Consider the following 14,035-nt stretch of genomic DNA (forward strand, 5'->3'; position numbering starts at 1 on the left):
TAAAAATGATGTTCTATGGCTCAGGACAGGGAGTTAAACATGTGTACAAGAGGTGAGTAATTTCTTCCTAAATTGCACATTCGATGGGACGTTGTTTTGCTAATACGGTTGATTTTACTTTTGCTCTTCTGTCTACTGGGTGTCTAATATTCACAATTAAAAATAGAGAAGTACAGCTGGTATTTATGACACCACAGTGCTAGGAACAGCCTTTCCTCCTGCGTACCAGGCCTCCTTGGCTGTCCCATAAGGCCACTTTGACACTGGGCTTTTGTCAGAGTCCTCAAGAGTTCCTACCAGCATGTTATTGGCTCACGGTCTTGCATGATTCATCAAGTCAACTTTTGGCGCCTAAGTAGTTTGCAGACAGAATAAAGCTGACAGTGCCCTTGCTCGGCTTTCCGGAATTCCTGTTCCTACAGGCATTGTCCTCGGCTCACTTTCCTTTGCTCTGCCATCCTGAGAAGGGCAAGCCATCTGTGTGGTGGGTGCTTGCTTTCCTGAACTGTCTCTTATCAGTATCACTGCCATATTAATATTTGGTAGGGAAACTGGGTCATCATTTCTCTCACCTTCATCTCCTTCATCTCTTCATCACCACATTTCAGGTTTTCCAACATGGTCTCTGTGGTCACAGTGTGTTTGCGTGTATCATTAACTGTCTCTCCCACAGGGACTCAGCAGCTTAATCAAAGGCATGGCTCTTGATTTCAAGAAGACGGAAGGCTGGAAGCTGATGGGAGCAGACTAGTGTCCACACAAGAGAAAGGCAGAGGATGGCCGCTGTTAGACTGATTCTGAGTTGAGACATAAAATATTAAAATGTGCATATTAATAGAGAACCGTGCGACACGTCAGCCCATGCACACCACTGTGCTCACGTCAGCACGTGCACACCACTGTGCTCAACATGCTCACCAAGAATGTATTATTTATTTATAATGAAAATGTTAAAACTCGTTACTTCTCGCTTTTTGATTCTTGCTCTAAAGGCAAGGCTTTTTAGCTGTGCTGAGAACCTACACAGAGGCAAGAAAAGGTGTGTTCAAAGTGATGGACTGGACAGGCTGGGGGAGGACTGAGCTGAGACACGGGCTGAGAAGGTTCGCATTGTCTTGTAGACAGGAGGGAGCAAAACATCTTCTTTTATTTGATACAGATTCTTCCAGGGGTTTAAAAAGGCATATCTGTCTGTCGGAGTGACTTTATTGTAAACTATATGTGTACGTGCGTATTTTTGTTCTGTTGTTTTAGATAGGATCTCATTCTATAGCCCAGACTGGCCAAGAATTCACTAGATAGCCTAGAATAGTCATGAACTTGTGGTGATCCTCCTGCCTCAGCTTCCTAAGTGCTAGATTTATAGACAGGAGTCATCATGTCCAGTTATTTGATACTTTTTAATGTAAAAAGAATGTAGCCTATGTGGCCCATCATTTAGAAAATGGGGTTGGGGGGATGGATGAGATAGGTAATCGGCAGTCAATCCTATCTCCTTAAATAGTTTCCTTAGTGGTTTCTCAAATGTTCTGAACTCCCTGTAGTTGCAGGGAAACTCAGTCTTGGTCCTGCCTCCTTTACTGCTATCCCTTCCCTGTCATCTCACTTCCCGAGTAGCTCTTATAAGGCACATGATTTTCTTAACTACCATGATAGTTATTATTATTTATGACTGTTATCTGTGGTGCTGAGAACCAAACCCAGGGGCCTTGAACATGTCAGGCCAGCTCTGTACTACTGAGCTGGACTAACTGTACCTCCCAGTCTCTGAATATTATTTTTAAATGCTCATACATGGGCTGGGGATGTAGTTGGTAGTTGCCTAATATGCACAAAGTCCTGGGGTTGATCCTCAACACTTGATAAAACCAGATGGATGGCACATGAATGTTATCCCAGTACTAAGTGGGTAGAAGCAGGAGAATCAGAAGTTTAAGGTCATCCTTGGCTATGAGCTCAAGGACAGCCTAGGTTACGTGAGACCTTGACTCAAAACAAAACAACACAACAACCGAACCTTCCTGTACAACAACCCAGTATCTACACTGTTGGTTATTTAGCTTGGGGTTTGCCTAAGTTCTTACTGTTTTTAAAAAGGTATTTATTTATTGTATGTATATGAGTACACTATTGCTGTCTTCAGACACACGAGAAGAGGGCATCAGATCCCATTATGGATGGTTGTGAGCCACCATGTGGTTGCTGGGAATTGAACTCAGGACCTCTGCAAGAGCAGCCAGTGCTCTTAAGCTCTGAGCCATCTTCTCCAGCCCCGGTTCTTTATATTTTATAAGATATTAGTAGCATCAACTTCAAATCTTTCTTATTTGATATTTTTTTTTCTATTTTAACTACATAACTAACAGGCCTTCAGTTTCAGTGACTAGAACAAGGAAACATGGCTTATATAATCGAGCCATTTCATCCTCTCTCAGACAGAAAGCATAAGAGGTGATGCACGGGTCAGCAAGGCTAGGCTTCTGCTGGTCTCTGCAGGTCTCTTGTCTTTCCAGCCCTTGGTATTCCATGTCTAATTTAACCCTCAAAGGAAGAAAAAAAATGACAGGGGCCCTGCACATACTTTCTGGCTGTGCTGCCTAGGAAGAAAGCAAGATTTTCCTCCAGATTTTCATTGACTTGAACTGGATGACATGGACACTCTTAGCTGCAAGGGAGGCGGGGAAGCCAAGAAGTAGAAGATTATTTTCGGACAGCATGAGTCACATCCTGGTATGGGACATTTTACATTTTTCTTTTCCACATAGAGTTTGTTTTAGCAAGAAAAATAATAAATGGCTCCTGGGCATAGCCAGAAAAAATTAGAAATAACAGGTGCTATTTTGTGGTAAGCATCAAGACAATGCAGAGATAATGAGAACTATAGAAGTGGGGGTTTTTGGTGTGTGTTTTTTTTTTTTTTTTTTTTTTTTTTTCCACCGAGTTCTCAAAACCTACTCTTTATGCTACTTGGACCAGAATGAAAAAAACACACTTAAAATACTACACTGTGCTTATTGGACTGTCTCTCTCTCTCTCTCTCTCTCTCTATCTATCTATCTATCTATCTATATATATATATATACACACACACACACACACACACACACATTGAAACCACACCTGCCTTAAAAAAAATTTCCAGGTTGTGGGGGCAGGGGACACAAAAAAAAAAAAAAAAAAAAAAAAAAAAGAAGTGAAATCAAACACACTAGATAATCTGATCAGAGATGGACTTGAACATTTATCTTTCTTGTTACAGAGTTTGTTCTCACTGATTTACTAAAAATGTGCAGAGGCCAAAAATCTAAAGAAAAAAAAATGAGAGGAATTATCTGTAATGTCACCATTCAGTTACCTACTACTGTTCTGTATAATTATTCTTAGCCTTTAGACATATGGATGCATTTTTTTTTTCATAAAAAACTGAGATTGGGGGCTGGAGAGATGCTCAACAGTTAAGAGCATATGCTGTTCTTCCAAGACTTTGAATGATTCCACTTAAGTGGGGTCTAATGCCTCTTCTGGCCCCTGTGGGCACACATGCATGCACATGGGTGCACACACACACACACATCAAAATAATTCTTTAAAAAATTGGATTTTACTGAACATATAACTTCATAACTCTCCTTTATTCTAGTAAGTCTATGACCTCTGTTGAAGAGGTCAAAGGTCAGTTTGCACCTCTCTTGTCCATTCAGCATGACCTCTTGTATTATAAAGAGCTAATTTGGAAAAGTTGTTTGGTTTGAGGGAGGGTAACTTGACAGGAGTCAAGTGATCCCAGAGTTCCTCTCTCTGGCTGTGTGATCTTGTGTAAGTTGCTCAGCCTCTCTGAGTTTCTAATTTTTCACTTACAAAATAAAATACAGATGGTCTTTGATGTTTTATGGTAATCTTGCAAGGTGGTCAATTCTGGTAATATTTATAGAAGTGAACTATAAATTGAAAAATAAAGATTTTTAACCAAACTAAAATAAAGCTTAGAAATGTTAATGTAATCCTTTCAAAGTACTTTTGGGAAAGGAAGCTTGAAATTTTATAATTAAAAGATGAAAAGACAGGAATTAGCAAAAAAATTACTATATTTTGGATGATGAACGTCATAATAATAGGTTGTTCAAATGGTAAAAAAACTGCTTTGCTTTTCATACACATTTAAGAAATGAAAAGTCTTATTTGGAAAAAGTATTTTAATAAAAAGATGTATGCAGTAAAAGAAGTAAAAATGAACAGATATTTATGACTTATCTTGAAACTTTAAATGCAATTTAAACAGAAAGTGCCCATTTATGAGAGTTACAAGAAGACTTCTTTTTCGTCTAAATGATAGAATGCACAGTCACATTAACTTAGGTAATAGTAACAATGATAAGATGTGGGTTTGGCTTGAAGCCCTATCTCGCTGTCGTTGGCTGCACTTGCCACAAACATGTTTTCCTTTAATGAGCATCGAGCATTTCCCACTACCGCTTTCTTTCTGAGCTCAGACACTGAATTAATTTTCCGGAAACCCCACTCTCTTGTTTCTGAACGCTTCTTCATCTTCCCAGAAGAAGATAAAATTGGTAGATAGCCCCAGATTTGTCCAGCTGTGACTCCCATTTTAAGGGATAGCTGAGACAGAATTTCTAATAGGTTTAATCCTCAACCTCTGGAGTTTCTCACTGAGGGAGGGTCTGCCTGGGAGAAGCAATTCACATCTGGTTGGAATCATGTAACCGTGACCCTAGAGAGGTTGAATGACGGGAAGATGACTTTGCTGTGCTCCGCTATGGTTCAGCGATTTTCCTCTGAGACTCAGTGGCTATAAAATCACTAGTTGTTATACAAACCATATTGGGGATAAAGCAATGCTAAGGGTTTATAGAAGAAACGTAGGTAGATTTGCTCATGCAGTTACAAACAGGGTTTAGCTGGCATTTGTTCACCGAGCAGTACATCGTGTGCACACTGTCACTAAAGATTCTGTGATTTACTGAGTTGACATTGGCATCTTGGGTGTGAGGCAGTAGCAGGAAAGCCTGGAGAGCAATACCTTCCAGAAGAAAGTACAGGCCAGTGCTCTAGGGGACTTGCTCACTGAGCCCTTGACTGTCCCCAGAAGTGATATCAGTGATATCAGTTGGATGATGTGAGACCTTTTTTTTTTTTTTTTTAACCTGTTTACGTATTTCATCTCCAGGCTGAATTGCAATTGATAAATAAGAACAGATATGCTGCTGCGTGTTTCTCTCCTCAAAGGTTCTATTAGCAAGGAAGAGAATAGGATTTACACTCTTATCAAAATGACTTAACATGTATCATCTATATGGGACAAGTTCTAGGACATAAAGTTAATTAAGGGTGAAAGAAGGTAGCTCAGTGGTCGAGTGCTTGCACAAGGCCTTGGTTTAGACACCTGGTGCCAAATTTTAAAAAGCAAATTGATTTTTTTTTTTTTTTTAAAGTGTGTAGGCTAGGTTGATCTGAAGTCAGTTTTCCGAAGCTCTGGACAAACTGTTCTAGATTCACCAGCAGGTCAGACAGAAACTTTTCTCTGAAGCAAACAGAGTGAAGGAGCCAGCTGCTTGCCCAGGCGATAACAACCGTTCTAATTCAGTGAGTGGAGTCTACAAAGAAAAACAAAACCTAAATTTATGCAAGGCCTAAAATCTAAGCATATTCTGGATATTTGTATAAAAGTATTTTTTGGCCTGGTACTTGTAATTAACATACTATGGTTCAGCCAGGGGTAGTGGTACATTCCGAGGATCTCTGAGTTTGAGGATAGTTTTATCTACATATCAAGTTCCAGGATAACCAGAACCACACAATAGAGAGAGACCCTGTCTCAAACAAACAAACAAACAAACAAACAAATGTAAACAAAACAAATAAAAATACTACTGGTCATTTTATTTTCAACTCAGGATGTGTTCTGATTTCTTTGTCTCTTAGTTTACAAATTAGACATTTATACAGAGATTTCTCTTGAAAGTTACATATGTAAGAAAGGGAATTCACATTTTTAATTAAGTGATATGATATTTATCATTTAAATTGAGCATGTGGGCATTTCTCTTATTTAAGATTTATTTGTATATTTTTTATTTATGTGTGTGTGCATGCCTGAAGAGGCCAGAAGAGGGTGTCATATCCCCTGGAGCTGTAGTTACAGGTGGTTGTGAGCTGCCTGATACCCCCCTGGTGCTGGGAATTGAACTTGGGTCCTCTGGAAGACCAGAAGGTGCTCTTAACCAGGGAGCCATCTCTGTAGACAGACATAGCTAGTGGATATTTCTAAGATAAAAAATTAACTGGCGCCAGGAGATTAATATAAAACACATTTCTTCACTTAAGAGCTTGAGCCATCAAGCTTCAGATCGTGAGCCATCAGTTCATTGTAGAAAAAGTAGTCCAAAATAGAAAAAAAATTATCTATGTTGTGTGACATTTATAAGGCAGTGACACACCTTACGCATGAATGAAGGCACATCTGTAAGCTTCCAAAACTTTTTCAAGAAAGTAAATGAAAGCCATTTTCACACATGGTTCACACTGAAGCAAAACTACTTGGTCGAGGGTGAAACGTCTCTTGCTTAGTTGTACAGTGACAATAACTCATAAAAATAGTACCTAAAAATGAGGGTATCTGAAAGCTGAGCCTGTGTGCTCACACAGGAAGTGAGAGGGAAAAGAGAGGGGGCAGAGAGAGAAAAGGAACAGAGAAGTGGGAGAAAGAGAGGGAGAGAGAGAGGGAGAGAAACAGGGTGAGAGAGTAAGGGAGGGAGAGAAAGAGAGGTAGAGAGAGGGGAGAGAAAGAGGGAGGGAAAGAGGGAGGGAGAGAGAACTATTTAAAAGAGCAAGGAAAGGAGAAAGAAAAGGAAACTCTTTCAGTGATGAGAATAGTGGTTCTTCATTATTGAGACAGGACATTATTGCACAGCCATGTTGGCTTCAAATTCTCCATCCTCCTGCCTCAGCATCTCTAGTTTTAGGATTACAGGCATGAGGCAGACATATTCATAGTAGTTTTTAAAGTGTAAAATTGATCCTCACAAGCCATTTTGAACTCAGGATAAGACAAGTTTCAGAGGTTGAGGTACTCTGTCTGATGTGGGATAATTCACAATATTTAAAGGATATGGCTGTATCCTGTAGTCAAGTGTATCACAGACTGTAGCCGGATTCAATGGCTATCACTATGAAACAAACAAAGAGGTCCTCTGGGGTCAGGCTGGGCCATCTTGTATTTAAGTAATACTAAAGTAAATACTAAGCTAGATACTTAAACTCTCTGTTCCTCCGTTTCTTCCTTTGTAAACCCAGATAATGCTGATAATGTTATATCTTTGTAACTGTTGGGGTGATTAATAGGAAAACTCATAAAAAGTGCACGTGTAACGTGTGCAGGTTAGGTGCTCGGCAAACAGTTCAGCAGTGCCCACTGATACTATTCTACAAGACAGACTGGCAAGCTGGAGAAGAAAGCAGCCTTGTGACAGAGGCTGGGACTTGCTCACCAGGTGCACGAGCCATTGTCTAGATGAAAGCCATCAGTCTGTTCCTGGAAAAAGATTCTGGATTTGGAGAAGATATACAAAAGAGGCTCAGAAATAAATATGAACGGTGTAAGTTGAAAGGAGGGCTGGGTAGGGTCAAAATAAGCTGAGTCCCCTGCTGCGGGGGCAGGGCTGCCATTCGCAGCCGAGGGGTCAGAGGACCTGGCAGAAGAAGCTGGTTCCTGTTGGCACATGGAAGGTCAGGGCACAGCAATGAATTACCATTAAGGGATTGATACTGATGTCAAGAATCTGTGTAAACAAAAACGGCACAAGATGGCTCCCAAAAGACTTTATCTTCTTCCCCACAGGGGAAGCATCCCCTGCCTCCCCTGCCTCCCCTGCCTCCCCTGCCTCCCCTGCCTCCCCTGCCTCCCCGTCTCCCTTGCCTCCACGCTTCCTCATTCTTGCTTGCTTTCTTTTCCTTCCCAGTAGTAGTCAGCACACTGAAGCATAAAGCATCATTGAATTACACACATATATGGCTGACTCTCGCCATAGGCAGACGCAGAAGATCAAGTTGTTCTTTTTTTTTCCTTTGTTAGTAAATGCTGCCTTCCTAGTGCCTAGCATAGTGTCTAGTAAATAGTAATACAAAAAGTTCAGTAAATATTCGCCCAGTGAAAGAGAACTATATTCTTTTTTTTTTTTTTTTTTTTTTTTTTGGTTTTTCGAGACAGGGTTTCTCTGTGTAGTGCTGGCTGTCCTGGAACTCACTCTGTAGACCAGGCTGGCCTCGAACTCAGAAATCCGCCTGCCTCTGCCTCCCAAGTGCTGGGATTAAAGGCGTGAGCCACCACCGCCCGGCGAGAACTATATTCTAAGTGTTCACGGTGCGATGACATGAGGAGATATTCTTGAATGTTCCATGATGTTCATATTATGTACAATAGATTGTGTCATTGCATTAGTAAGCTAATTTGAAAGTTTCTGGGCCCCTTTCGTCCGTGGACAGTGGATATACAACACTGCATTTTGGTTTGTGATGGACAGGCCTCTGTGAATTTATCCTCACCAAAATTTCTCCAGTCCTACAATTCAACAAGTTGTTATTTAAGGTGAGGTAAAGGTGAGTGTGAAAGGGTCCCAGGAGGCAAAAAAACTCAAATGAGCAGCTGAAACAGCATCCATGGAGTGTGTAGCCACCACATTCCAAGCACTGTATAGGTTTAATTAATTAATTGTTATGAGATGGGTCTCACTGTGTAAACAGGGGCCTTAGACTGCTGAAATACACATCGCACTTCCTCTTGCTGGGATCTGTAGATTGTAGGCCTTGGCACTGCACCAGACTAGGCATTTTTTTTTTTTTTTTTTTTTTTTTTAAATTTTTAAGTTTTTAATACAGTCTGTCCAGGCTAGATAGTGAGCTACCTCTTTTGCTGAAGGGATGGTCAGGGCCTTGTTCTTAGTCAGAAATGGAGTTGAGTTTTAAAATATGTCTGGTTCAAACCCAAACTTACCCTTTCTCCACACTTCCAAACTGCCCCGTGCATGCTTCAGGCTGCTCCCTCCAGAATGGCATTCATCAGTCACTCTGAGATGAAAGCATGTGAGGGTTCTCCCTGCTCTGCCCGTGCACTCCGTGCTCTGAGCAGATGTGCTGGGTTACAGTTACCCTGTGATGTCTGTGCCCAAACTGAAGATCCGTATCAAGGCCGTGAGTTCTGTCGGAGCGTGGGAAGATGCAGAGGAGGCCTCATCCTCCTCCCGTACAGACTGGCTGTGCTGGAGCCTGTGGCCTGCAGTTTGCAGTCGCTCCTTAGGTGTTCACACACCAGACCCCAAAATGCTGCTCTCACCACCCCCCCCCTCGAATTTCTTGTGTGGATTTGTTCCCAGGGCCTGCAGAGCCCCTTCTTTAAAGATGTCACCAGTGGAGCCCAGTCTTTGCCCTTATAGACGGGATTTGATTTTCTCAGTCCTGTGCTGCTATAGCTGAGAATGAGGTGGCTGAACGAACAGTGGTCTGTTCTGTGTAGAGAACGGCTTGTGTGCTTTATTATGATGATGATGATGATGATGATGATGATGATGATGATGATGATGTTGCCCCTGAAGGATTTGTAAGGGCTCTAGAAACCGCCTGATTAATATCTACTACGTGGGGAGAGCACATCTGGGCCCACTTTGGGGAGTGGTCTTTTGACTACATAGGCTCTGACAGTCAGGGTTACTGTCACCTTCTGCAACTAGACTGCAGTGCCATGAAGGGTGGCCTGCAATCTGAAGAATCACGGTGCAAATATTTGCCTGATAAACGCAGATATATGAGGCAAACGGACTGAAGTGAGAACAGCAGCTGAGAATCCCAGGAACGGAAAGCAATGCAACTGTTAAGCCAGCATCTTGGTGTAAAAACAGCAGATGGGAAGAATGAGGGTAGGGGCTGGGGGGCTGGGGAGTGGGGATGATGGTTTTATGGTTATGTCTACAAGAGGGAAGCAAGATAGTGTTTGAAGTGATACTCTTATCTGGTCCGGCAGTCCGTGCCTTGTAATGTATTAGAAACTGCAAAGAGGAAATCATTCGTGAGATTTCTAAGTTATTTTAAATGTTTGGAATTTTAAAGAGCATTTTATGTGAGTGTAACTTTACATTGAAAATGACATGGCATACATAATTAAGATCTTTTCTCTTAACTAGAGCCAACACTTTATAATCCTCATCACAAAAATCTCCCAACCAGAAGGAATTTTGTCTAAATCCGATGACTTATAACTACGTGGAGAGTCCAGTTAGAACAATTCCAGTCTGACTAATCCCCTGACTGGAAACTCAAAGCATTAAAACAAGATTCAGTGCACAGCCCCCACCTTCAGAGCTCTCCTCCTCAGGCAGCACTTCACAGACCTGAGTTAGTGTCAACAAACACTCCCCACTGAGCCAAAATAATTTTGGGTAAAGAAAAGAGGTATCATATAAACTCAGAGTAGAAACAGCTCAGTAAACAACACCTGTCTGAAGGCTTCCAAAATTTACTGTCTATTACAAACTGTGGTTGTTATACAAGAGGCCTCTGGAAAACAGCTGGCAGAGAGTTGACATAAGACCACACTATGCCTGAGTGCAGAATACAGAGTCAGATGCCATATTACAAACAAACAAACAAACACACAAACAAAACAAAACAAAACAAAATCTGGATGGAAAACCACCAAGACCTCCTTTGACCCTACCAGAGAGAGCATTTAAAACCAACTGAAGGTGTTTTTGAGAAAGCCTTTGGCTTTTTTTTTTCTTTTTTTTTTTTCTTTCTTTCTTTCTTTTTTTTTTTTTTTTGACAGGGGCTCATGTATCTCAGGCTGGTTGTGAACTCATTGTATAGTGAAGGATGACTTTGCAATGTTTTTGTTTAAATTAACGACTTCATTTTTACAGCCAGTTTGTTCGTTTGTTTGGCCTCTGTGTGTGTGTGTGTGTGTGTGTGTGTGTGTGTGTGTGTGGTGGTCTGTGTGTATATGGGTCTCCTTTTACTGTGTAGGTTTCAGGGATCAAATGTAGGTGTCAGCCTTGGGAGCAGGTGTCTTTACCAACTCAGCCATTTCACTGGCCCAAGTCCTTGCCTCTTTACCATGCCCTTGATATCTGCCTCAGAATCTCAGGGGAGAGATGCTTGAAACTAAGACAATGGACTACTGGCCTTGTCTTACTGACTGTCCCTCCTTCCCCACAGAGGCCCAGCTCTGTCTGGAGTGAAAGATTTCCTTCTTGCCTGCCATTTTGAGCCCCCAGTGTTTCCCTACATCTCTCCCCAGGCTGGACTAAAGTGTGAGAAGCCATATCCAGAGAGGATGGCTCTGTGCACAGTCGTCTGTCCTGTTTCAAATGTAAGGGATCGGGCACCTTCTTTCCTTAGAGCCCCATTTAACTCTGTTAAAAGAACACAAACAAGGGGGGGGGGGAAGGGAGGGAGGGAGAGGCATTCTTCCAGGCAGTGAGAGCAGGCCTCTCAGGTAGGAAGCCTGGTCAGCCAGGGAAGGGGAAAGAGGAACCTTGCAGCCAGATGTGGGTAGTACCGTCTCACTTCCTTCCAGGCTGGGCAGGAGTGCTGGGGCTTGGGACACACTCAACCCAGCCTGACCTGGAAGTGTGGCCACAAGTGTGCAGACCATACGCAAAGGACGAAGCCTAGAGCATCTAGATCCTGCTGTGGAAGAAGCACCTGGAAGAGGAGGTTTGGTCCATGAAGGCAGCTAGCTGCCTTTGTCCTTCACTTTCCTCCCAAGAGGAGGTACAGCTCATTGGTACCCTGAGAAAAACTACTCAGCCCCCCCCCCCCCCAATAGGTAGATCATTTTGGACTCTTTGGCTTTAGAGCACCAAAGCTTTCAGAAACCGGGTGAGAAAAACCGTTGGCGATGCCTTTCTCAAAGCACAGTTGACGTCAGTCTTCATTTGGCTTGGACTAGAACAGCCTGGTGAAACACACAGGGTATGTCATTGCCCTGTCACACCTGTCCCTAGGGTCACAAACCTTGCTGCTGGCCACTTACGGATGGCAATTTTCCTTCCTCCCTGTGGTAACCCAGAGGCAAAGTGTCTGTGTCGTCTTAGCACCCAGGAGCCAGAGGACCACCATCCCAAGCTAGGTAACTGGTGTTGCTTATTTGCTTTTGTGTTTGGGGAAACAACATCCCTCTGTAGCCCAGGCTGACTCACCTGCCTCAGCATCTTGAGTACTGGGATTACAGTACTGAGCATGATTTTATGTGCACATTTTTACCCAGTGTGTGCTGAGTTTTCTATGCCCCTTTCTCTGCTTCCAGAACACTTAGAACCACATGGCAGACACGTTCCTTTTTAACCCAACTCTCGTTTAAGCTTAATTTTTGTGTTCACTTTTTTATGACCTCACTTCAACATACATACATTTCTTTATTTAATTTTAAAACAGAGTCTCACAAACCAGACTGGCCTGGAAATGCTCTGAGTACCCCAAGATGGCTTTGAATTCCATCCTTCTACTTCACCCTCCTGAGAGAGTTCTTGTTTTTTAACTGGTTTCACCTGGCAAAGGTGTTTGTGTTTGTAGCAGCTGCCCTCACCCTTAGAAACGCAAACTCAGAGGCAAAGAAAGAGGTTCGCCAGCAAATCATTTGTGCTTTGCCTACCTAATAATATTCCAGTGGTAATCAAGCTTCCCACAGGAGTTTTCTGGAGACAGACAGTGTGTCCATTAGAGGCTAAGTTCCTACTTTACTAGTAAGTGGCTACTGGGGTACCTTAAAGAGGCTTCTGTGCGTCCATCTGTAAGCCTGGTCTTTCTCTGTCTTTCTCTCTTTCTTTCTCTCTCTCTCTCTCTCTCTCTCTCTCTCTCTCTCTCTCTCTCCCTCCCTCCCTCCCTCCCTTCCTCCCTCCTTCTCTCTCTCTCTCTGTCTTTCTCTCTCTCTCTCTCTCTCTCTCTCTCTCTCTCTCTCTCTCTCTCTCTCTCTCTCTCTCTTTCTGACAGGGTTTCTTTGTGTAGTCCTGGCTGTCCTGGAGCTCACTCTGTAGACCAGGCTGGCCTTGAACTCAGAGCTGTGCCTACCTCTGTTGGGATTAGAGACGTGTGCCATTTGATCCCCTTTAAAGTACCTACTGCCTAGGCGGCTAGTAGGTACTTTTAACCTTTTACTTCTCCAATCTCATGTCTGCCTTAAGGTCTTTTTGCTGTTTGCCTATTTGGCACTCTCTTCCCCTCCCTGCCCCGCCTCTTTCTTATCCATTACAGCTGTAGTTGCATTTAAAAAAAAAAAAAAATTCAAGGGTGGGTATTAAAAATAATGAGATCTTTGCAGGTGGCATCCTGGTACTGATAACTTAAAAACAACAACGAAGTCAACGCTTTGGGCATTCTAATTTTCACTCAGAGCTGTGTTACAATTTCAAGCTTTATCTTATGTGTGAGCAGCTCACACTGTCTCTAGGGTATCTTGCTCTCTGGCCTGATTGCTCTGATTCCTTTGTAATAGTTGCTATACTTTGGAATGATTGAATTTATTTGAATATCTTTGTCCGTAGGGTTTTCCCGCTATAAGAATAGACTCTGTCTACCTTGTGTCCTGTGCATTTCTCTTCACACAGAATTAGGTCATAATAGTATTTCAAGTCCCCGTGGGCCCCTGGCTGGACCCCAGCTCTAAACACCATTTTGTGTTGTTGACTTGAACATCACTGACTTTACTCTTTTGGTACTCTGATATTTTGAGCAAGTTACCATCCCGGCAGTAGCATTTACAGTAACTCAGGACCGAGGGTGCAGGGGTGTGGGATGGGAGGGAGGGTGGGGGTGTTAATACTTCAGGAGCAGCAAACGGCTAGTTGGGGCAGTTTGGCCGTGGGTTACATTGTTGCAGATGGTCTCTACACCTGGCTGGCCCAGAGAGGAGGGACAAGTACAGTTGTGTTTTTAGGCAAATAATGAAACTCAGAGGGGTCTGAAAACAGCTCAGATTCCAGTACCTCTCGGCCCAGGTGCTGCTCTGTGGCGGTTACTTGACTTTCGCTAT

The 14,035-nt window shown here is 42.7% G+C and overlaps 1 protein-coding gene and 1 long non-coding RNA gene across 2 annotated transcripts in view; one reads left to right on the plus strand and one right to left on the minus strand.

The window, feature by feature from the left end:
• The window catches only part of LOC143443117 (uncharacterized), a 10,178-nt gene extending 999 nt beyond the window's left edge, over positions 1-9,179 (minus strand). The window contains exons 1-2 of the long non-coding RNA XR_013111863.1: positions 9,008-9,179; positions 573-797 (exon numbers count right to left, since the gene is read on the minus strand). This is a non-coding gene — a long non-coding RNA (uncharacterized LOC143443117). The remainder of the gene's footprint in view (positions 1-572; positions 798-9,007) is intronic.
• Positions 1-14,035, plus strand: part of N4bp2 (NEDD4 binding protein 2) — a 126,622-nt gene that overhangs the window by 84,919 nt on the left and 27,668 nt on the right. The gene's annotated exons all lie outside the window — the stretch shown is intronic.

The sequence above is a fragment of the Arvicanthis niloticus genome, chromosome 7 (assembly GCF_011762505.2).
Source record: "Arvicanthis niloticus isolate mArvNil1 chromosome 7, mArvNil1.pat.X, whole genome shotgun sequence".
Classification (NCBI taxonomy): domain Eukaryota; kingdom Metazoa; phylum Chordata; class Mammalia; order Rodentia; family Muridae; genus Arvicanthis; species Arvicanthis niloticus.